Raw genomic sequence first — 24,154 nt, 5'->3', positions numbered from 1 at the left:
GGCTGAGGATCTCATTATCTGCTGTGTTTTTCGGTGCTGAGGTTTCTGTCCATCCCTCCAGGTTCTACACTCGTTTTTCCACAGTGACAGTCTGTCCAAACCCTGAGCACCATCTTAGGGCCTGTTCACATGATGTTTCAAGTAAAAAGGCATAGTTTTTGCATTTTTGCTTCAGAAAACTTTCTTTTTTTTTTTTTGACAACAACATTTAGAAAACTATGTCCATTTTGCAGGGAAGCAATGTCATTCTCATGTCCAGCCACTAGTGGGGGCTGTTTTTTGGTAAAAGAAACCACACCCATAATGAAAACACAAAATCGGCTGGTATATCTGTCACCGTTTGATCAGCTGTCATCGTGCGCCTTAACAAGGTGTGAAGTTGCAGCTGACGTGTTTCTTTAAAGCAAGGCGTGGGACATAAATGAGCTCTATTCTGCTTACTCTGCATCAAACAAAGCAATAATCTAGTGAGCAGCTAATCAAGCAATATTGAAACGCAACACTGAATCAAGGGTAATGTTGTTTAATGTTGCTGGACAAGGCGGCCGTGCCTGCCACAGTGTAAATTAAACAGTAATGTGCACTCAGTCGTGGTGCAATATCGAAAAAGTCAGAAAAAAAAAAGAGGAAAGTTTGCACTTCGGTCCGGTTTGATTCACGCTCACACTTAAACAAAACAAATGCCAAACAGTTGAACAGGATATAGCATTGCGCTTCAATAAACACAACACCGTGCATGTTGGATTATTGTTTGTGGTGGATTCCTACCAGCTCAGAAGTTACTGACAGCCTCCAAAATAATAATGGAGTCAAAGCTGCAGCAGACATTCCTCCACTGTTGCGCCTCACAATTACAATGAATGCAGCACTTCTGAGTCCATGATCTCAGTGATGAACTTCCCTTGAAAAAGAGATCGTTGTGTCTCAGTGGGACTAACCTGATTAAATAAAGGCTAAAAAAAAAAAAAAAAAAAAAAAAAAAAAAAAAAAAGATTAAAATTGTCCATCTGCTGCGCTATTTACTACGGCCATTGTCAGGGTCAGGCCCACAGGAAACAGACACATTATACACACATGTAAAGTTAAACAAATGTCCTGTACAGATCAGCTGTGATGCCAAGAGGCAACTGGAGTCAGAGAAGGTGGTAAACGCCGTCCTCACACTCGAATTATGTTCGTACAGCAGATGCCAGTAGTGCCTAAATAGATGCTGATTGGTCTGAAAGGCTGAGGTTCTGTTACAGGAGCACAACAAGGCCTGGTGTGATTGTGCAAATGCATTCACCTCAGAAGTCGACAGGCCCAAAGCAAACAGGAAAACAAATGCTACTGCACGAAAAATGATTTCCATAAGCCTCCTGGGTAATTTTGTTGTAACAGAATGAGTACATTTCACATATTTTGTACGAACACACTTCCAATTCTACCACCCAGTAAAGCTGTTTGGATTACCGATCAGCGTGATTGTTGACGTCCGTTGTTGCAAACGCATCGTCAAATGCACAGATGCTTCATAACCAATGCAAATTATCCGCGCGAGTACAAAAACAGAATCCAAAACCAGCGGGAGTCCTGTTAAGATGGCGTTGTCCTTTAAGCCGTGCAGGCCGTGCGCTGATCTGTGTACCTTTCTTTTTAAAGCGCTGCATTTCTGCGGAGATCTGTCATCAGTCTTCCAACAACCTCCCAACATTTTCCTCGCTCGACAAACAAGTGTTTCACAATAGACACAGCAAGATCCATTAATCAAATGCCACTTGTAAGCCAGCAGTGTCCCTCGCCTATCAAACGCTCTAAATACTTATTGAAACGCGTAAGTTCTGACTCCGCTGATAAAGGGACTAAAGGCTTTTCAGTGAGTCACTGAGGCGAAAAAAAAAAAAAAAAAACCACACCAAAAAGATTTTCGGTGTCACTCCACAGCGTGAGCCATAAGAAGAGACCTGGGCTTGTAAAATAGACCCCCCTCCTTCCCCATCCATAACTTAAGCAGAGATCAGTGGCTAACACTCTTAATCCCAAGGGGGTGCTTTCTGAGCTGTAATTTAAAAATAGCGTTTTAATAACACACCACTGCTACAGTACATTAATCTCAGAATTAATTATCTACCCCACCCCCTGCCTATTTGCTTGAAAGAGGCTCTTTGCTGCATTTCTTGTGTTTTAGTTCTATTTATTCCACGAGTGAGCGGATAAAGAGATGCATGTGGAGTGTCGAGTGCAGTAATTATGCGCTTGCTAGTATATTACCAGTACGTATATGAGAACAGGAAAATGAATTAGAGCGGTAGGATGTCGTCTCCCTCGAATGGTCAGCAAGGTGAGACCGTCTTAAACAGCGCGGCATACGTTTTTCGCCACATAAACAAGAAACAATTCAATTAAGGAGCGCATTAGACGAGAATGTAAGCGTAATCTGGAAATATGAGCGCGAGCAGCTGCTGTGTGGAGAATGACTTCGTGTTGGCTTACATTTTTATGCAAGAAAATGTTTTTAATCAAACGTCACTCCCAGCAATAGAAAGTCAATCCCAAAGAGAAATTAAAGAGCATAATGTGACTGTGAGCCAGGCCTAAAGGCACCGCAAATATTCAAAAACAATATTAAACTGCAATAAATAAAATATGAGCCTTCTTTGGCAATATAGCGTTCAAGTGTCGGGGGACCTGGGCACTTAATGCAAGTTAATGAAACTCAAGAATCATGTTTAAAAGGCACAGCAATCACCGAGCATTTGTTGAAGGGTGATGGTGGTGTTGCCGAGCCCTCTGGCAGAAGTTACAGGCTGACAAGAGATCAAGTTGAACACTGACACTGATTATTGGTATATAAGCTCAGGATGTTAAGGAAAAAAAGAAGAAGAAGAAGAAGACAAATCTTCCTCTTGTTCTCCCCCCTCCGCTCCCCTGATTGACTGACTGACTGACCTCTATTGTCATAGCTCCGCGTCTGACAGGGATCTCCGCGCATACATCACTTTGTATGTTCTCGGATGAATAGCGGCAACGTGCGCGAACTCTGCATGAGGCAGGTGCCCCCGGGTCTGTGTATCGCAGATAACCTTTACAAGGAGGTGCAGTTCACGCCTCCCGGCCTCGCACCTTCCCACTATCGCATCAAAGGATCTGGATGTGGTTGGATTCAGACACAGGAGAGACAGCCGGGGCTTGGCATGCATGATTGATGTGGAGTTTGGAACATTAGGTATCATAAGGTGTAATATGGAAGATAGCGCCAAGTGTAAGATTGCATTTGAGGCGAGTTGAAGGGAATAGGAAAGTGTGTGACAGGTCGTGGTGTTTTATGGCCTCCTGCCGGTTCTTCTCTGCTCAGAATATCTGACCATAGCTGTAAATACTGGGAACTGTTATTACTTTGTGTTATGCAATGTGGCAACTCAGACTTCCTCGTTCGTCTGTGTTTGGCTTCCCCTCAACAATCCCTTTTAGACTTTAACGTTTCAATTAACGTTTGATTGAGTTATGAAACACGCAAGTAGCGTTGGAACCAAACCATGTAAAAATGACATACATTTCTGTTGTTTGTGACATGACTCCTCTCAGATTTCCGCGTCTCCTACACGACATCCTATTAATTTTGTTTATATCCAGGCAGGTGGTTGTCAGTAAAAGTCATTTCGTCAATCAATTTTTTTTTCGGACTGACTATTTTTCAAATGAAAAAATAAGTTGCTAATTTTGTCAGTGCTCTTTCTAGACACTGCAGGTTTAATTGCTAATTGTTAACTGGGAATGAATGCATTTGCATATTAATTAGTTAGCCCATTTGCATTTTTAATTTGCTGCCTTCAAAGGGGGTGAGATAAAAGGTCGCACAATTCTGAATAATTTAAATAATTTATGCTTCATTGGTGAAAAGAAGCTGAACAGAAGTGTTCTGCGGATATTAACCCCTGAGAGCTTTTACCGAATAAAGCACTCCAAAAATTGTTTTAACAAATCTAATTAAACGGAAAAAGGTCTGAACACACAACCACCCAGAGCACCAGGAGCTAGAGTGTGTCCTCGGGAACAAAAAAACGCTCGGGAGAGAGAGTGATGGAGGGCGTATGGATATGGAGGACGAGACTTCCAGCCCTCTATCCGGATATGAAGGCCTCTCGTAGTCTTTTCATCATTCAGATTGATCAAATACCCCTACAGGAATGCTGATGGAGCCAGTGCTTGGTAATAGTAATTCTCTCTGAAGTTAAGCTGCTCTTTGCAACGTGACACACTCCATAAGCAATCAAAGAGATGCATGTTCTGTGGTGGATCCTTGAAAGTTAGCCCAGACTAATTTCGGCTGCGCGTCTAAGTTGTCATCCTAATGAATGGACGCCACAAGCAAAAGTACATTAATCAGATCATCACAGGCGACTAACAACAATAAATAGACAACGGCGGCGGCGGCGGCGGCCATGTTTCGCATTAACTTCAACCTCAACTTTCTTCTCCTCTTCCAACTACTCAACTGTCCATTAGGAAAATAAAATGAAACTTCTTTTCCATTTTTGGGAGCAAGGAGCTGATATTTTCACTCCCTCTTCTTCAACCAGGTCCTGACTGCATTGTGAGACTGTCTCCTCTCCTTTGTCCCAGTGATCTTAATTACAGGCCCTGGGCCTTGAGCAGAGAAGCCCATTTAAATCAGAACACATCCAGCTTCCATTATGGGCTTGGCATTTGGTCTTTGTGCCCATGCTCTTAAATTACATGCTGCCAATCCTAGTGGGCACGGGCAAGATGAGGAGCGGAGGATGGGTGAGAGAGATGAGGTGAAAGAGGGATGAGAGAGAGGAGAGAGGGAGAGCGGAGGGGGGGGCCACAGGCTGCACTTGTCGACGGAACGCTCACCCCTCCCTCCCTTCCTCTGCCCTCTTTATCGCCAGATAACTTATGTAAAGTAGCAGATGAAACCCATTCCCATTCACGTCGGCCTGATTGTCAGAATAAGCTTGCATTCCTTTGAAAAGTGATTGACCGTCTGAAAGGGTACAAATTAGGGGCCTGTTCGTCTTTTCTTCTCCGGTCGTGGGGTTTATTTGCGGCAGATTCACCCAGGCCCAAAATTAAGTGAACTCAGGCAGGGATGAATGGGAGAGCTCTGATTGAATAATTGATTTCCTTTGTGCGGCCTGTGTTTAAGAGGGATAACTAGACATCCTTTGGAGTGTAATGATTGTAATTACTGCGATGACTGGTCATGTCAAATATGACACAGGAAAGGACTGTTATTAACCTTTATTCTCCGCATAAGAAAAAAAAAATACTCACCCAATATCCTCTTGTCTCTTCCGTCTGCACATGGGCTTCACCTCTGGTGGAGGCATGGCCGCCGTAGGTTGAATGCATGGATGAACTCAATCCCTGTCTCCTACTCTTGTCCTGCGGAAGGTAGATGGGTAATTGACTGTGCAGCCGGAGTCACTGGCGTGTCAATGACTCAGGCGGCTAGTGAGCCTTGGAGTAACTCTCAAAGTACAATGCATTACGGCTTCAGGATTTAAGTGTAAAAGATAGGAGTTATAGTCATGTTCACCATATCTGTCAGATTCTCATATGGCCTGACCTCTCAAGCAGGGCGGCCCGAAATGGGCTTTAATGCACTTGACGTATTTGAGGGCCTCAGTGAAACAGACATTCATCACACAACTGATCAGATACAGTCCGCTAAAGTCACCGGACATGTGGTGTGTATGAATCGCTGAACTCCTGGCTGGCTCACTGACATCTGCAGCCCTGCCTTTAAAGCTGTGTCTGCAGGAGTATTTCGGAAAACCGGTTCAGGAAGGGGGAAAAAAACTTCAATTTACCTGTACATTTTCCTCCACTCAGCAAAGCGTTCTACATTGTTGTGATCCATCCATCCATCTTATCGGACTAAAAGTGTTTTTAAAGATCCACTAATTAGTCCAAACATCCAAAAATCCAAGTCAAAACACCAAAACACTTCTGTGGGGTTGAACATTGGGAGCACTGAGACAAACAACAAGAAATCCGCTTTACTTCCTCATATTTTGGGTGTGTGTTTGCATGAAAACGTCACTTTTCAGCCGCTCCTCTCCAGTCCCGCGCAGCTTCCGTCCAAACTTTCCAGGAACATTGCAGTCACTTTATTCCTAACCTGTCACCACACACTCCCGGCCAAGTGGCCCCCCTCCTCCGGTTAACCCTCTTTAGTCTCCGCTGCCAGCCTTGCCAGCTGTGGAGACAACCGAATACTTCATTTGCAACTTCATTTGAAGCCTTTAATTAGGTACCACAAGCTCCGGTGCAGGGGGGGTGGGGGGGGGGGGGGGGGGGGGGGGGGGGGGGGAGTGTGACCAGTGAGCAACAGACAGATGGCTCCAGGTAGACAGTGAGACATTCTCCACAGGACCCGAGTGATGCATGTCATCATGTTAATGTTCAGTCAGATCAGTTCATATTAAAGAGGCGAAGCTCTGCTGTTTTCAGTCCTGTGAGAGGGCGTCAGTGCTCGGTCACAGTGTCGCTGAAGGTGGGTGTGTATGTGTATCAATACCTGTTAGATTGATGGCGGTGAAATTTCGCCCTGACGTTCCCCACGGGGAAAATGACTCCCACTTTGGTGTTTAATAGGCTTTTTCCTTCTTGGCTGTCACTGGCCTAAAATTGCAGTTTGTCAAGTATTTTTGGATCACTCCTAAATATCTGTAAAACCGATAGTACCGCTGGCTGCCGCTGTGAGACGGGTCTGTGTGCAGACTGTGAGACGTTGTAGGAGACATGGACTTTTTACCAACTGTCTATGTCGATAAACTAAACAAGATGATCACACAGTGTTATCACAATATCCCCATAAACAAAAACAGTCAACAAATCATATCACACAATCTTTACTCGTCATATTTAGCCTTCTTCATTGTGTGTTTTAGACTATTCTTCTGTAATTTTGTAAAATTCTTTTGTAAGTTTGTGGATGTACCTAGTCCACTTTACAGTTGGGTGCTTAAGATCAAGAAAACACAAAAGACTTGAAGCAGGATGTCGGGTCTTGAACAAGACAGGGACATTGAGTGACTTATTTACTGAAGTGAAAGCGATGTGTTCAGTGTGTGCGTGTGTTCAAGGATTCAGTTGAACCTTCGGCCTTTGTTTTCATGCAGCTACACAGTAGTTTCTAAGGTCGAGCAGTCACAATGCTGCATTATCTCCAACCGTGAACAGTGTTTCGACACTAGACTGCTGTATACCAGTAGTGAGCATAATTTCTCACCGTACCTCATCAGATGCAAATCATCTAATCAAACATCTCCAGCTATCTATTTTCGTGAGGCCTGGTTGAAAACAACAAAAACTCAGAAAGTTGGGTTGTTTATCATGACATACAGGAGCTCCAAACCCGGCTCCATAATCTCATCGCTAATTGGATTCCAGGTTTACCAATTCTGACTGTATTTCTGGAGTCTGGAGTTACTTTTTCCAGCAACACTATGGCTGATCAATAAAGGCAACAAATAATATGGCTGTGTGTTTGATACGCAGATTCTTTCTTGTCTGTACTTGTGTCATGGATGTTCATGAATGTATCGGCCGGAGGTAAATTTCTGAGGTGGAGCGCTTCAGCATTCTTCAATTTCCGACAATATTCAGAGTTTAAATTTAAATACAGTGTATTTATAAACCAGAAAGCGATGGACGGTCTAAAAATAGCCAGATCAGCGATAGTCAATCAACGATTGGTGGAATCGCTACTAAAACTGATTTTCTATTGCTGATTATTTATAAAAAATGAAGCACATACATTGTTAGTTCATTATCATTGAACTCTACACCTAACAGTGTATATGTTGCAGTGAGACTCTCAGATGTCCTCCTGATTGATCTGGCCCGTCGTGTCTGCTGTGCATGAGAAATTTAAACAGATAAATGGATAAGGGAGAAACGCGTCGCATTGCCGGAGGAGCTCCACAGATTTCTGTTCGATTGTTACCAAAGTTTTACGATGACCTTTCAAGGAAAACAAAAAACAAACAGAAAATTTAATTTTAACTTCTCACGTCGTTATTTCAGTCCATGAGAAGGATGTCAAAGTTTCAGTTTAATAAAGCGAAGCCCGGAGCTAAGCAGAAAATCTGAATTTGAGTGTAAATATAATCAATAATGAACAAATACAGTCCTCTCACGAGTCTATAAATGAAGACACACATTTACTCTGGAGTTGGTTGCGACTGTGCCATCCTGCTATTTGTGTTCCTTAATGACTTTCTAATTCCTCATCAGTGGGAAGCTAGCCTCCACAGCAGGCAGGCAGGGAGCAGTGGCAGGGTGCCATCCGCGAACAGGTGCTCCTCCGTGTCGCGCTTATGCTGTCCGTAGGCCTCAATTACGTCCTTTAGGTTGCTTTCGCACGGGAGGCATTTCAGACAGTCCATCGCCTCTCCTCTGAGCCTCGCTTTTCCCCGCTTACACATTTGGGTGCTTGACTTCCTGTCTTCGCAGGGATCCACTGGTCCTGCTGCTGACTTGGCTGAGGCCTGCTTTAGCAGAGTCCAAAACAGTTCACAGGTTGTTTAAACCTACATGAATAAAAGATTAAGTGACTAAAGTAAATTAAAGACTGCGACTTAAAGGTGCTGTAGGCAGGATTCGGCATCTCCGCCATCTTGCTTAGGGTTACCTAAGCAAGATGGCGATTTGACCCATCTAAGACGGCGATTTGAAACCCAGCACAGCCAATCCTGTCCTGTTTTCTCTGACATCACGCCCTTAGGCAAGTTAAGCCCCTCCCACAAGAACATGCAACTAACGCCCCTTGACCAATCATGGTTAGAGCCTCAGGGGCTGTTCTGATTGATCGAAGATACCTGGAGCTGTTGAGATTCCTTTTCAGCTCAGAACAGAGACAGATGGAAACGCTGCGCCCTCGCGGTAGTGCAATTATGCTACACTCCAAAAGGATTATCAATGGATACTCTGACATTTAATCCAAAGAAAACACAGAAAAATTAGCATTGACTAGCAAAATCCTGCCTACAGCACCTTTAAGTAGAATATCTTTATTGTATTAGAACACTTGATGGGAGCTATTTGAGTTTAACATTGTTAAAGAGAGCTGTGTTTGAGATCATAATCTTACAGAAGATTTCCATAGTTTTGATAACTTGCAACAGATAGTTTTCTTTTCTATCTTCATTAAACTTTTAGGATTTGAGTTCACACTGCAGCTTTTTATTCAGGTCATATGTCACAACCTGGTTTACCCGCTGAAACTATTGAATTAGCGTCTTCCTCTCGTATTTTCTTAAAAAAATTTTAAAAAAATACTTTCAAATGGTCTGGTGTTTCTGTTCACTCTTGCTCTCTTTTCATGCTCTGCTGTCGCTCCGTTTCTTACATCTTTCTGAAGGCTTTTAAAGCCCAAGCAGAGCTGGTGTTTAGGGACATTTACCTGGGAGCCACATATGCAATAGGTAACTTTTATTTGAAACACTGAGATTCATACAAGTCCAGGGAGACGCCGATCAGAGCCTGTACTGCAGGCAAAGTCCCAATCACATCTCCATAAAATAAGATTAGCATTTGTTTACTTTTATTTTTAAATACATGTTTGTACACTAGTTTTTAGAGCTTTTTTTTTGTTATTTCATTTAAATATGGTTGAAAATTCTGTCATTTTTCACTTCGAGAAAAAATTCGATCAAGTGTTGGTGACGACAGTTTAGTACCTGTAACTGTAACTTTTTGAATTTTTTTTTATTGATATTAAATCTTATAAAATCAGTCTGACTCAAACATTGCAACAGCAAAACAGGATATGCACAGAGGGTTCTAATACTGGGTCAGGAATACTTCAGCACCATGAAGGAAGCTGCCGATTGGATCCATATTGTGCCTCAAGTTTGCTTCAACACCAGGCCATGTGAATAAGTTGTATGATGATGTTCTCCAGGCTACATCAGGAGCTGTATCACACACACACACACCCCCCCCCCCCCCCCCCCCCAAAAAAAAAAAAAAAAAAAAAAGACTATGCACATCATTTCTTAGTCAATTATTTTGACCTTTTCAAAAGCCTGGACTGGAAAAGCTTAGAAAACAGTTTTCTGAAGGTCTTTTCATAAGACACCTTTCGACCAATAATTAAAAATCTAGCCATTCTGAAGTTATCTGCTGCCTTTATCTGCACACAACACAAATAGGATCCTTTAAATGAATTCACTCCATCATGAGGAGAACTTCAGGCCTCCTTTCAAGGGCTTTCAAGAAGATTACAAAAAGCCGTTGACATGTCCAGCCCTGCTTTTCCCTCAAAGAAAAAATATACACACTTTTTATTTAAAAAGTCACGGTGGGGATTTAATCTTCTCTCATTTTTGCAAGTTCTTTGCCATTCACTACTTTTTGTTTTTTGTTTTTTGCTAACGGATATGACATGAAGGAGAAACCTCTGCTTGGAGAAAAGTGGGAGCTTGTTGTCAACCTGGCTTTCAACCTCAGAAACAGAAATAAAGAGCAAAGTAAAATCTGATACTAAATGATAACATACTAATAATGTATACACTTCATTTTTTATAAATAATCTGCACTAAAAGGGTAGATGAACAGCTTGGTGTGCTGGAAAAGTCGCCCCAAGGAGGCGGGTCTTAGTAGCCAATCACTGATTAACAATATATATGAATGACATGAAATTAACCCAATAGAAGTCGTGCATTGCTGACTCGTTTTCGATAACAATATGAAACGCAGGGGGCAAGATCAGGGCCGATACCAGCTGAATATGGCTGAATTGCCAGTATGCTGTATACAGTCACACAACGTCACATTAACACAGGAGAATCAGAGAGACGCGTGTTATTGGGCTGTGGGAGGAAAACCCGTTCACACAAAGAACATGTGGATTTTCCACAGAAAGGCCTTCAAGAACCTGAACAGCAGGGGATATTTACGCTTCCAGATGAGAGTATTAACCACTGTGTGCAGCTTCAGCAATCGTCAAAAGAAACAGTCATTTTTACATTTGTAGGGAGGCAGTTACATCAGTTTCAATGTTGATTTGAAAGTTTGATTTTCTGCACTGTTGAGTGTTATAAAGCAGTGGCATCAAATAGTTCAGGGGCCACATACAGATCGCAGATGAAATAACAACACAATCACCTTTAAAATGAAAAAAAAAAGCACAGAGAATTATTAGAAACTGGGGATAAGGGTGATTTGAATGATACTTCCTGGTATAAAATACAGTGAAATGTCAAAAAATCACCTACTTTGCAGTGCTTCGTATGTTAGCTTTGAAGCTAATTCTGTTTTGGGTCTCAGCGATGTACTGTGTTCAATATTATCAATCAATCCAATATATATAATATAATAACATCAATCCAATCCAGTGTGAGAGCGGCTCTTCATCGTTAATGTCTGAGAAACAGCGGTAAAGCAGGGAACAGCGCTCTGCTCCACACATCTGTCTTGTGCACATGGGAACACAATTAACTAAAAAACACTAACAGACACCAAATATTAACAACTTTTATCACAATATGACTATTTTCTTTTTTTAAAAAGGTATTATTCTTAAGATTGAAAGTCATTTATGGTGCCACACACATCGAACACCAAAGCCAAGAAAAGATGAAAAAAAAAAAAAAAAAAAAAAGAGAGTGAGATAGATGCCTTTGCCAAATGTGTTCTACTGAACTCCTGCAAGGAAAAACCGACACCGGCACACATCCCAGTGAATGACACGTCTCTTCCAGCACACTGGTCAGATCACTCAGAGCAACACAACGCGGAACACATGGAGCAGGCCTCCTCTGATCTCGCCCAGGAAGGAGACAACACTTTCATATCAATACCCTGTCATCTCGCGATGTGGCATCTTCCCCCTTTGAAGGTACAGTAGCATTGTTGCAGTTGCTCAGATGTGAAACTCCAGCTTTTATCATTCTGTTTTGGGCGAAGAGGAGAGGAGTGGGAGATGAAGGAAGCCATTTCTTTTTAACTTGGACCCACCAAAGTGGAAAGAAAGAGCGTGTTGACAGGTGTGTGAAAGGAGTACTGCTGGGTCAACTGGGGAACTTCAGAGACCAGTTTAGAAGGCTTCGTGAAGTCTTTCAGAGGAAGGGGGGTGCGGGCAGCCTCACTGGCAGCAGAGCTCTGATTAACACAGGAATCAGAAGTTAGAACTAAGAATCAGCAGTAAGACTAACGCCGGTCCCGCTTGAAGTCTGAGGACAGACGCCGGATATGAGCTTTTTGTCCTGATCTCCCAGCCAGCTGTAAACTACGAGTCCCATCCCGCAGCGGGAGGATCACTCCTCCCATTAGCCTTGGCATAGTGCCCACCACAAATGTGGATTCCGTGGTCGTCGGGAGGCCCGGTCGGGACGGGACCCTCTGTCACTCACCGCGACACGTGTCACAAACCCATTGTATCGCCATCAATCCGGGGACCTAACCACCTCCGCGGCAGATGGAGGCCCAGCAGGAAGACAAGGGGCCGTGCCCCGAGCCTGCGCCCCACACAGAGTGCACACCGCAGGGGTGAGAGGGGCCACCACTACAGGGGAGCCCCACGCCCAAGACTGGACCTCCTGTGGATAAACCTCTGGATGAAGGCCTAATGCTGTCCATGATTAATTAGAGACAAACGTGAGTGAGCCGCCACTCCCACCCAACACACCTCGCTATTTAAAAGTTCAGAAATATATTCTTCCACGTCGTTTCCTCAACATCAGCGATTACTCCGGATCTCATTTGGATCTCATAGTGAAGGTGTAAACAGTGCGCGCAGACATCACTCCCAAATTTAGAAGGGAAAATAGTGATAAACATGGTCTGCGAGGGATAAAGATGTCTTGCCTTCCCTGAATGGGGATTTGTAATGATATTCATAAGGAGACCACCTACTGGGGGCACAGGAAAAACTGTTCCTTAGCAACAACATACACACTCTTACAAGCCATATCTGGGGAAATTTTGACCGGATTGGGGATGCAAACAACAGAAAAGCTTTAACTAGGGCATGTTATGAGGCTGCTCCCTATGGCTGAGTATCTGGGAGTCTCGTCTGGCACAAATCTCCCCCTAATGATACATCATGCATATAAACAAAACACAATAAAGCCAATAAAACCCAGCTTCTGTTTTTTTTTCTTTCTTTTTTTGTATGTGTGTGTCATTGTTGTTGAAGCCAGTCTCGAACATGTTCAGTTCAAAATGTGACGTGAATGATTACAGATCACATAATTAATGTGGCGACACCAATCAAGACCGCATCGCTTTATTTCTCACTCAAAGTACCGTTTAATCCATTTTTTTTAAACTGCACTTAAAGATTTTACAAGGTGCAGTACAATAGACACTCTGTGCTCTGGAAAGGTCATAAAGTCATAAAGTGGTCAATACTGCCGCTTAATTCCTGCTCTCCCTCAAGCTCTCATTTCACATAATGATTTGATGAGAAAAATCTGATGGCTCGGGAGCATTAAAGATGTCTTGCGCCCATTTGCTGTCATTAATAAGTGAGTCCAGCTCACGACTGCATTGTGGGATTACTGAATGTCATGAAAGTTACATTAAGGAAGGGGGAAAAAAAAAAGATCATAAAAGTACAATGACTATAAAACCTATTTGTACCACATAAACTTATAAAAGTTTCTAAAGGGAGGAGAATTTTCCTCGACCTTTCCTTTTCTACGATCCTTTACATTTGTTAAAGCCGGTCCATGTTGCAAGACTAGGCTTTTTACTGTCTGCACTACAGTATTATATTGGTCAATAAAGTGTTTTTGGGGACTTTTTTTTCTCTTTTCTTTTGTTTTCCTTGCTTGGATGAAGTCTCAAGCATACTTGGTGTTATCATCCTTATCCAAACAGGCATAAATACAATTGCCATCCAGTAATGACTGATGTTTGTTTCTCCCTGTCATTAATTACAGTGAATCAAAGACAATGGAGGACTTAAAAGCGTTTCTCTGCAAAGAGCTCAGCACAGGTCAGCTGACAAAACATTATCTTCCTCGTACAGCACTTCCAAGACAATCATCAAAAAGAACCAAGGAATGAAAAGAAATGAAGAAATATATATTCTTTTTAAAAGCACAACATGACAGAGCTTCACAAATAGGAAGATTATCAATTAACGCCTCACTGCTATCTTCAAATCAGCATGTCAAAGTGAAAGGGGAAAAAAAATAATTAAAAAGCCAAACGTTTCCTGCTGGAAATCCAGCAGCATTGTGAGAGATGAGTGGATGTAAAGACGATCCCATTCACCCTGCTCTGAACCAGTGGTTACTTTTAACCAAACGCCTGGTCTGTGAGCAGAGTGTGAGTGCTGCTGCTCCAGCAGAAAGGCTTCACTGCCCTCTAGTGGTGATCACATGATTTTCACTACAGCTCCACGACCAGGGGTGTCAAACAGGGGGGGGCACTGCAGCCCCATTTCATCTTGAGTGGGCCTGGACTGGTAAAACAGTGCTATAAGTACCTTTAAATTTAATTTTTTTTTTTTTTTTTTTTTGTGGTGCAGAGTATGCATGATGAAAATGTCACACAAATATCTAAAAAAAAAAAACCTAATGAAATGTCCCTCCAAATAAACAACTTTCTTCTATATTGCATTGTGTATAGTTTTGCAAACTCACCCTGACCGCACAGATTTCACGTTAGTTCGACAGCAACTAGGTCCTTTCAACACAGCGTCCCTGATAGTGTTCGGAAATTTATTATAAAGTTAATATTGTCTTTGAAAAGGTTTCTAATTTGCTTGGTGGTTTTGACGGGCCTTATGTTTGAGCTGCAGTCTGTATTTTCAGCTACTATAATAGCGAGATACTGATACATAAGTTTGGGAGAATTTAACAGGCAAATATTTTATTTTTAAAAATCTATACATCTTCCACAGTTTCAGAGATTTACCAAAAAAGTGAGTTGAACCACTTTTCAAATGATTTTGCTAAGTTGTTGACAGTGTAATTATTAACACAGGGAATGTTTATATTATATATAATTCAATATACGAGCTGCATACAAGAAACTGTGTTACAGAACACACACCTTGATCAACGCTCTATAATGCAACATACAAACAGCGCTTATGCAAAGCTTACACAGTTTACTGTAAATGTCAATTCACTGAACAGACAATGTGTGAATACAGCAAGGACAACCAGCGAGTCCGTGGAAGGCTGGATGTAACGAACATCCTGTGTGCACAAAGAAAACTATCAAATGTGTGAATAAAGTAATTTCTGCACAAAATATATAAGTAGGAAAGTTAAACAGTTGTTTAAAAGCAAATGATAAAATTGTAGTTTACAGCAGAGGAGAAAAAAAACAATTACGGTTCATCAGGTGCATGAAGACTTCTTTTTCAGCTATCATACATGAGGATTAGAGCCAGTGAGTTAAACACACAACTATGGCCTCTAATTTTTCAGGAGAACGCAATCTGAGGTCCCAGGAATGAAGACTGCAGGTGAATTTTCACCAACCACTTCTTGGTACAAAAACAGGAATATTACAAACAATTACGGTAATTATCATCTTGTGGCACTGATATCCAGCTACACTGTCACTGTAAAATCATGCAAACAGCTCACTACCAGGCACCACAGCTGCTACTCTTGGTGTTGTTAACACAGAATTTTCAGTTCTAATTCTTTATTTTCTTCTCGTGACAAAAAAATACTGGAGCAACTCACTGCATGCTGTAAATTAGGGTATAAAACTGTAACATTCAGGTCTGCTTGTGCTTTCTGGTGGCCCAGATCGTGCATGACACACTGACCAAGAACCCCAGAATGTTTGCATTAAAGCTGCACCCTGAGGGGAAATGTTAGTTAAGTAGGCACATTATTCAGTTAGAATTCACTGTAAGAACTCACTGTCCATTCACAGGTGGCAAGAAAGTGATCAAAACCATTTAAAGATTATTGCTTTTTAAGTGATAACAGGTCTCAAACCTGAACTTCCAACTGTGAAGATCAGCTGCTTTTCCTACTGAGCACAGCCACTTTGCCACATGGACCGAGAATCCCAAGAAATCACATTATGGCAACAAAATTGGTTAGGAATTGATATTTTTCAGTTTCACATGTCAATCAAGGGAGAGTACACAGACTGGTCCATAGATATCATATAAAAACTAGATGCCTTAAGGCGGAGTCAACAACGTTGTTCACTGGCGGCCGTCTTAGTACAGTGGACCATTCTGGGGCGCTCTGTGTAATCTAAGGGAAAGTGAGTGATTTACACTAATTAAAATACTCAACTCATTGAATTCTTGATGGATTTACAGATGGTTTGATTTATTACTAACGTTAGGTTGCTATGATTCAGACTAAATGTTAAAATCACAATTTTTCGTTTTGCACACAGTTAAATATCTACATGTCTGACGTTTATAACAAACCAGGTCGTTTGAAAATCGATTGAAAATTGAGCAATCAACAGCTATTTCAAAGTTCACGCTCCATTGACAGTGTGATGAGTGAGCGAAAGGCCCTGTACCAAGATGGCCGCCATGTGACGACGTTAGTCCCCATTGGGTTATAGCATGATCCATCTAGTGTTCTTGTATGATATCTATGGACTGGTCTGGTTTGATCTGGGACACTCTTACTGTGTTCGAAACCGCATACTTACCTACTACTCATACTAACTTATTGAGTATGCAGTGCGTTTACACTGGCAGTATGCGATTTTGAGTATGCGAGAAGTTCCCGGATGCATACTGCATTCGCCAGAAATGTTGAGTAGACATCGTGTGTTCACTACTCATACTGAATTTGCCCAAGATGCAACACGACGGACAGCGGTTGCGCCAGACAGAGCTTGCACCCCCTGGCGGCCGGCGGGTGTGGTGGGGGGGCTGGCCCCGCGATCTGGGTCCAGCCCCGGAGGGTGTGAGAAACTCTGAGCTCGCCGGCGGGCCGCCGCTGGGGTGCCGCGCTGCACCGGGGGGCCCGGGGGTCTGCCACCGGACCTCCGGAACCGACTCGGTGCGACGCCCGGGGCGGGCCCGCTTCGTAGGACCGCTGGGTGAGACCGCACGTCTCGGTCCCGCTGCCGAGCGGGTCGGCGGGGAGCCGGTCGGAGTGGCGGGGGCGGCCGGCGGCGTGATCCATGGTCGCCCGCCACCAAAGCCCGACCGGGCCTGGAGACTGGGCTGCCGGGTCGGGGGACCCGAGTGCCACGGCCACGGCGCTGAGCGCCGTGCCGGGTGGGGTGCCCCAGTGGCGGGTTCGGGCTTTGTGTGTGCTCTGCTTCTCTGCTTCTCTGACACCTCCGTGCTGGAGCCGCTCACCGCGGCTGGCTCACATATCGCCAAATTCGTCTGAACAAAATCATAAACGGCTGGTATTTGGACAAATAAACGACACACTCGGGCTCTAAACGACCACTTTGTCGCCTAATTTAAAAAAAAATCTCGATAAAGTTATACATTTGAAGAGTTTAGAGCTTAAGTGAAATCCGCTTTAGCAGGTCGATTTCGGCTCGGGGAGGAGTGCAATGCATTATGTAGTATGCTGTAGTGTAAACGCTTTGCATACTGTCTGATGGACTGAGTAAGCAGGATGCAGGATGGATAGTATGAGTATGGAAGGATGTAGTAGGCAGTATGCGGTTTCGAACACAGCCTCTGTCAGCTGGGGGAGGAGAAACAAGATGGCTACCACAGCTTTCCTCCGCTCACAGTCTCCCTGCAATCCTTTAAAATCAACTAAATATGGTGACATCCACTCAGAATCAAGGCGATGTTCATTATAAAGTAATATTATATATTTCATGGTATGAATATTGCTCTCAATTTGGCAAATTTAAGCAAGAATTTTGCAAGGATCTTGGGAGCATATGGTGACGGACTGCAGAGCACTTTTTTTTTTACTGAGCCTGCAAGATGAAACTTTTTTTTTTTTATTCTGTCTTATTAAAATTGGAAGACCATGGCCACAGCCAGGAAATTGGCAAATGAGTTGGAGAAAATTAGGAAATCACTGAACTTTTTGTCTGAGGAAATCAGCAAAGAAAGTGCAACACTTATTGACATTTTTTTCAGTGGTCATTATCAAACAACATGATATGGTCTGTTGTTATGATATATGCAGTGCTCCGCGGAAGGATATACCGGAGCACAGCAGTAGAAGCCGTAGACTCAGCCGCTGTGCGCCGGTATATCCTTCTGCGGAGCACTATGCTTGTGCAGATCTGTGTGTATCAAAACGTTATTTTAATGGATTGAAAAGGAAAACACGTCTTTTAAAATGTTTTATAACCATTCGGATTTACTTCACGTGCTAATACGCCATCCCCTGGACAACTGGAAGGAGTATTTTGTCCACTTTTGTCAGTCCGGCTCTGTTTCCTTTTCACCTCCAGCAGCTAACTACAATGCTAACAGCTGGGATCCAGCCGCTGGACGCACAGACACAAAAAAGGTATTCATGAGCTTATCTCACTTTGTAAATGATAGGGATAGGGCGTGGGTCCAAAATCTTCAGAGTATTCCTTTAAGACCCGCAGGGCAAATGTGGCCCACCAAGTCATTTTATGTGGCCCATAAGAGCATAAAAGGTCTGAGTGTGTGCTTTGACCAAAAACTACAAATCCCACAATGTCTGTCGACCGTAATACCTGCGACATAACATCTCCACTACACGGCAGTTTTTCCACATCAATGCCAACAAGTGGAATTCAGAGGTTAAAAAAAATGACACCAAAATGTCCAGAAAGAGAAAAGTTAATGGAGAAGGAACAGTATTTCAAGAAAGATAGGAGGCGAGTACTTGTTCGTGCTTCAAGGAGAAAGACTGGTTTGTCTTTTGTGTGGCAAGGCAGTTTCGGTTGTCAAAGAGTATAACCTACGCTAGCATTTTGACACCAAACACGGAGGTAAGTGCGCCAAAGCTAGCCTTCAAGAAAAGCAACATATTGCCCAAGAATTAAAACGCAAACTTCGGTCGCAGCAGAGTGTGTTCACGAAATCCACAGCCAAAAACACTGGGGCAGTGAGCTTTATTGTGGCTGAAGAAATCACCCACGCTTCCAAGTCTGTTTCAGAGGGAGCATTTTTGAAGCAGTGCATGCTGAAGGTCTGTGAGCAGGTGTGTCCCGACCAGATACAGACTTTTGAAAATGTCAGTTTATCAAGAAACACCATCGCCATCGACCGAGTTACAGAACTTTTGTTAATCATCACTAGTGCACTTTGAGTTTTCCTCTCCTGTGATTGTTCCTGTGGTAAGAGATGTGTGCCTAAAAGATATGGGTTCTGTGGTGGATGGGGATGCCCACCCGTGAATGCATTACTCGGCACCAGTCAGAGGAAACAGTAAAAAGACCACTCTGTAACTTTTAATTCATTTAACGCTGCTCATGTCCTATTTGGTTCCTTTTTGGCTGAGCAGTCACAATTAAAGATCCCATAAAATTAAGTTGTATCCTGCGGATTATAATTTTACCCGGTCACACTTGCAACACAGCTGGCCGAGGAGACATGCAGCTACACAGCTTTTTCATTAGCTGTTGATGAAAGCACGGATACGGCGCAGTTATCAATTTTTATTGGGAGGCGTGAAACCGGATCTCTCCGTCACTGAGGAGCTGTTGGATGTAGCTGCAATGCATTGGACCATGACCGGACAGGATATTTTTGATGCATTGGAAAAGTCCATCAGTAAAAATACATTGTCCTGGGAAAACATGGTGGGATTAACTACAGATGGTGCACTGGCAATGTGTGGAGAAAAAGCGGGCTTGGTTGGACTAATGAAGGGGAAAATGCAAAAAAAAAAAAAAAACTGTCACTTGTCTCTGATCTGCCTCTGATATCATTCATATCATTGCATTATCCACCAAGAAGCTTTGTGTGGAAAGGTGCTGGTGATGAATGACATAGTACCACGGTCATGAAAACAGTGAACTTCATGCAGGCCCGCAGCCTGAATCACCGTTATTTCCAGCTGTTTTCGCAGGAGATGGGCTCGTGCGGTGGCTGAGTAGGCGCAAAGTCCTCAAAAGATTTTTTGAGCTCAGGAAAGACATTGCTGTTTTATGCAGAGTAAAGGAAAACCCTTGTCTGAACTGTCGGAACCAAAGTAGCTGTGTGGCTTTGCCGTGTTGTGTGACATGATCGAGCATTTTGCCCAACTGAATCAGAAACTGCAAGGACGCAAACAAGTCATCGCGCAGATGTCCGACACGATTACAGCTTTCCAGCGTAAAGTGGACCTATGGATAAGCCAAGTGAAACAGGACAATCTTGCCTACTTTTCTGTCTGTCAGAGCATCTCAGCCTCATTTCCTGGGACATTTTCATGTGCTCAGTTGGTGACCAAACTGAGTCAGTTAAAGACTGAGTTTAATTGGCGCTTCTCTGACTTTACAGCACAGCAGTCTGGCTTTGACATCTTTGCCAGTCCTCTTCACCACTGACATCTGCACTGCACCCCAACACCTTCAGATGGACTTAATTGAGCTTTAAAGCAACAGTGGCCTGAGAGCAAAGTTCCAGGATGCTGCAATCCAAGACTTTTACCGTCTGCTGTCCCCTGGTCTGATGCCACAGCTTCAACTTCATGCTGTCCGTGTTCGATCCATGTTTGGGAGCACCTACCTGTGCTAACAGATGTTTTCAATAATGAATCTGAACAAAAAAAGAGAGAGCACACCTTGCTGATGAAAACCCTCAGTTTCATCACAACTAACTGATGAAATTTAGTGGGAAGCAGCTGCGACCTCCTCATCAGAAGACCCTGCCACTGAGACCAGAACCATGAGGTCCCAAGTGAGCCAAAACTGCCATCAGGACTGCGAAGCTGCAATCAACAGGCAGATCAATCTGGAGTTGTATGCTTCCTACATCTACTTGTCTATGGGATACTATTTTGACCGGGATGATCAGGCATTGCACAACTTTGTCAAGTTCTTTCGGAATCAGTCGCATGAGAAACGCGAACACACCGAGAAGCTGGTGAAACTTCAGAACCACAGGAGAGGAAGGATCATCCTACAGGATGTCAGGAAGCCCGACCGGGATGAGAGAGGGGCAGTGGTGTGGAGGCTCCTGAATGTGCACTGCAGCTTGAGAAGAGCATGAACCAGTCACTGCTGGACCTGCACAAACTCTGCTCGGATCACAACGACCCACATTTGTGCGACTTCATCGAGACCCACTACCTGGACGAGCAGGTCAAGTCCATCAAGGAACTGGGATACTGGGTGAATTTTCCATGTTTCTGTTTTTCTTTACATTTAAGGTTTGTGCAAAAAAGAGGAAATATTATTAGTGCTGTCAGTTTTAATCGCGATTAATCCATTGAGGTCTGCCAATTGGGTCAAAGAAAAGAACTAGAGGATAATAGTCTTTTTCCTGACATTGGGAGTGATTTATGAGGATTAGATTCTTCATTGCGATTAATCTCAACTTTAAAAAAGTTAACTGTTGACAGCTCTCCATGAATTAATCACGATTAATTGCGATCAATGCGATTAAAACTGACAGCACTAAATATTATAATGTCAAATATATTTCAAGAAACATTTTAATTTCTCTTCAGAAGTTCATAGACTGTAAGCTTCAAGTTTCTGCACTTAAATTTTATTTGTTTGTTTTGAATTTTGCAAGTACTTTGATAGAATCCAATGCTGTAGATATATTGAGCCTAAAATTTCTGAAATGTATGATCTGAGTTAAGATGAGTATATTATCAATTCACTGAGTGAGTGATTATTTTATTTTATTTTGTATTAAAGACCTTATCTGTTTTGACACATTAAAGGTGCATTAAGGAGTTTTACAACCTTAAAAATACTTATTTTCCACCATAAATATGTTACACATTTTTAATGATGTGTACAATGTGCCCTAACATATTCATTACAAGTACCTCTAACAGCGCTAAATTGTCACTTGAAAGTTGCAGTGCTGGTCCGGCACCAGAGTTTTTTTGGGGAGAATTTGAAAGGAATGACGTAATGCGTGCTCCGGCTGGTTAGGTTTCATTATGTCCGCCATTACTCCGCCAGATGCTTAGTGAGCAACAACTGAGCAGGAGCTTCCAGAAAGTAAGAAAAGACTGGCTTCCAGCACTGCCACAACTCCAGCACAGACTCCACCTGGTAAAAGAAACTTAAATCTTACTTGAGCTCTTCTAAACGAGCGAAGACGGAGTCCCCCTCTTCCGTGCACGGGAGCCACAGGGACGAGTTTTTCACTAAGCTGCGTTACGCCCAAGGCCTGCAGGGGGCGCTGTTTCGCATAAAACGTGCAAACTCCTTAAGGCACCTTTAAATAAATGCGTTAAAAAATTAAAGAAAATTAGTATTTATCAGGCCCCCTCCAAAATAAGCCATGCCCCCCCCCAAGCTAATTTCCTCTGGAGCCGGGTCTGTGACCAACCTGCGCAAGATGGACGCTCCTCAGAATGGCATGACCGAGTACCTTTTCGATATACATATATATCTATTGATTATACAGGTATAATTTATACCTGTAAACCCAATTACAGTTGTGCTTTACATACCCTGACAGAATTTATGATTTCTTGGCCATTTTTCAAAGATGAACGATAGCACAAAAACTTCTCTGTCACTTAAAGCTAGGGTTGGCGATCTTGGAAAACTCACATGTAGCACGAATGTAGCATCTCCCAAGGCTCCGCCCAGCTCCCACCCCATTGGAGGAGCTCCGTTGGGAGCGGAGACGCAGAGACGTTCCGCGCGCGCGGTGCGCGCAGCACTTCCGCGTCCAGTGCGTTCCTGGCGTAACCTGTCCTCAGCGCTTCGTTTCTTCGTTTTTCTTTATTTGAACTATGCCAAGTATGGTGCACTCACCGGTAAGTAAAGCCCCAAACATTCTTCTCCACCATTCTGCAACGACGCTCCGTCCTTCTACGCGCGCACTGAACCAGGGTCAGTGCACGCCATTGACATGTACGCGCAGGGGGCAGGTCGAACGGCGAAGGGATTTGATTGGTTTAAAAAAAGGTGTCCCGTCAAGACGATTGGTTGCTGTTTTTCCCGTTTTACTCCTGCTGTAGATAGCGGATATTTTCCAAACTACTTTAAGAACACGCTATGAATTGTTTCCCATTGGGTCATAAAGATCATTTTAACCGGTATTTAAAAAAATGTATCTCATTCAAATCGCCAACCCTAGCTTTAAGGCAAGTGCCTGGGCAAAGCTGACTTGGCTTTGTGTTTTGGATGATTGTCATGTTGTAAGTACGTCCCATGTGCAGCTTCTGGGTTGATGAGTGCAATTTTTTTTTATCAAGTATTTTCTTGGTTTTTTTTTAACATGCTGTATCTTGCCATCAATTTTGACCAGGTTTCCCCTGCCTTTGTAGGTCACACATCCCCAACACCTTGCTAGGCCTTGCTATGCAAGCAATGGCTTTTTTCTATTGCTCATCTTGAAACATCCATCCATCCATCCATTATCGGGGTCCACAATCTTTCCTGTTTTACACAATTCAGTTGCCTTTTACCGCAGATCTTTTGACCAGTCTTTTGCTTTCCCCCGTCACTCCGATATCCAGAGAGGTCAGTAAGGGTCTTTCAAGAGTGGTTGGCAACTACATTTGGTGTCGGGTGGCATCCGCTGGGCGCCAAGTTATTATCAGACATTATCCTGCGCCCCCTAGTGGGCGCATGGAAGAATAGTGCATACTAGCTGGCGGAAGTTCTTCGTCGTCTTCTTCTTCTAATAGGCTTCAGGCAGGCTGTACGCAAGGAAGCGTAATGCTGCCATCTGCAGGTCGAGGTAATCTGTTACTTTATATTTTCGCATGGGAGTCGTCAAGAGTGAAGGAACTTTAAAACTGCTTTCATGATGCACCCAATTTTCTGTTCAGCTCCGAAAATGGATTGGAGGGGAAAAAACAGAGGTCCACATCAGAAAGCTCTTTATACAACTGTGGTCTTTGACTCGTGTACTTGATACAAAATAATAAAACATGACCAGACCCAGATTTGAAAGAGATATTTTTCTTATTTGTGTGTTTTTCATTTCTAAAATCTTCCATGAAACGGTCAATATGGTGTTTCAACTTAAGTGGTTTCCTTGTTAACTAGTGACCGACTTCTTTTGAATTTCTTTCTGCAGCTGCTACTGTTGCTAGTTACAGTCGATGTTGAAATCAGACACATAAAAGGTCAAACACAGCTTTTTATCTGATTTTAAAAT

The 24,154-nt window shown here is 43.1% G+C and overlaps 1 pseudogene; it reads left to right on the top strand.

The window, feature by feature from the left end:
• The first annotated feature begins 9,117 nt into the window (after positions 1–9,117).
• LOC115402343 (ferritin, heavy subunit-like) lies at positions 9,118–23,519 on the top strand (annotated as a pseudogene).
• The last annotated feature ends 635 nt before the right edge of the window (positions 23,520–24,154 follow it).

The sequence above is a fragment of the Salarias fasciatus genome, chromosome 15 (genome assembly GCF_902148845.1).
Source record: "Salarias fasciatus chromosome 15, fSalaFa1.1, whole genome shotgun sequence".
NCBI lineage: Eukaryota > Metazoa > Chordata > Actinopteri > Blenniiformes > Blenniidae > Salarias > Salarias fasciatus.
The sequence above is the reverse complement of the archived record's forward strand: the minus strand, read 5'-3'. Positions and strand labels throughout refer to the sequence as shown.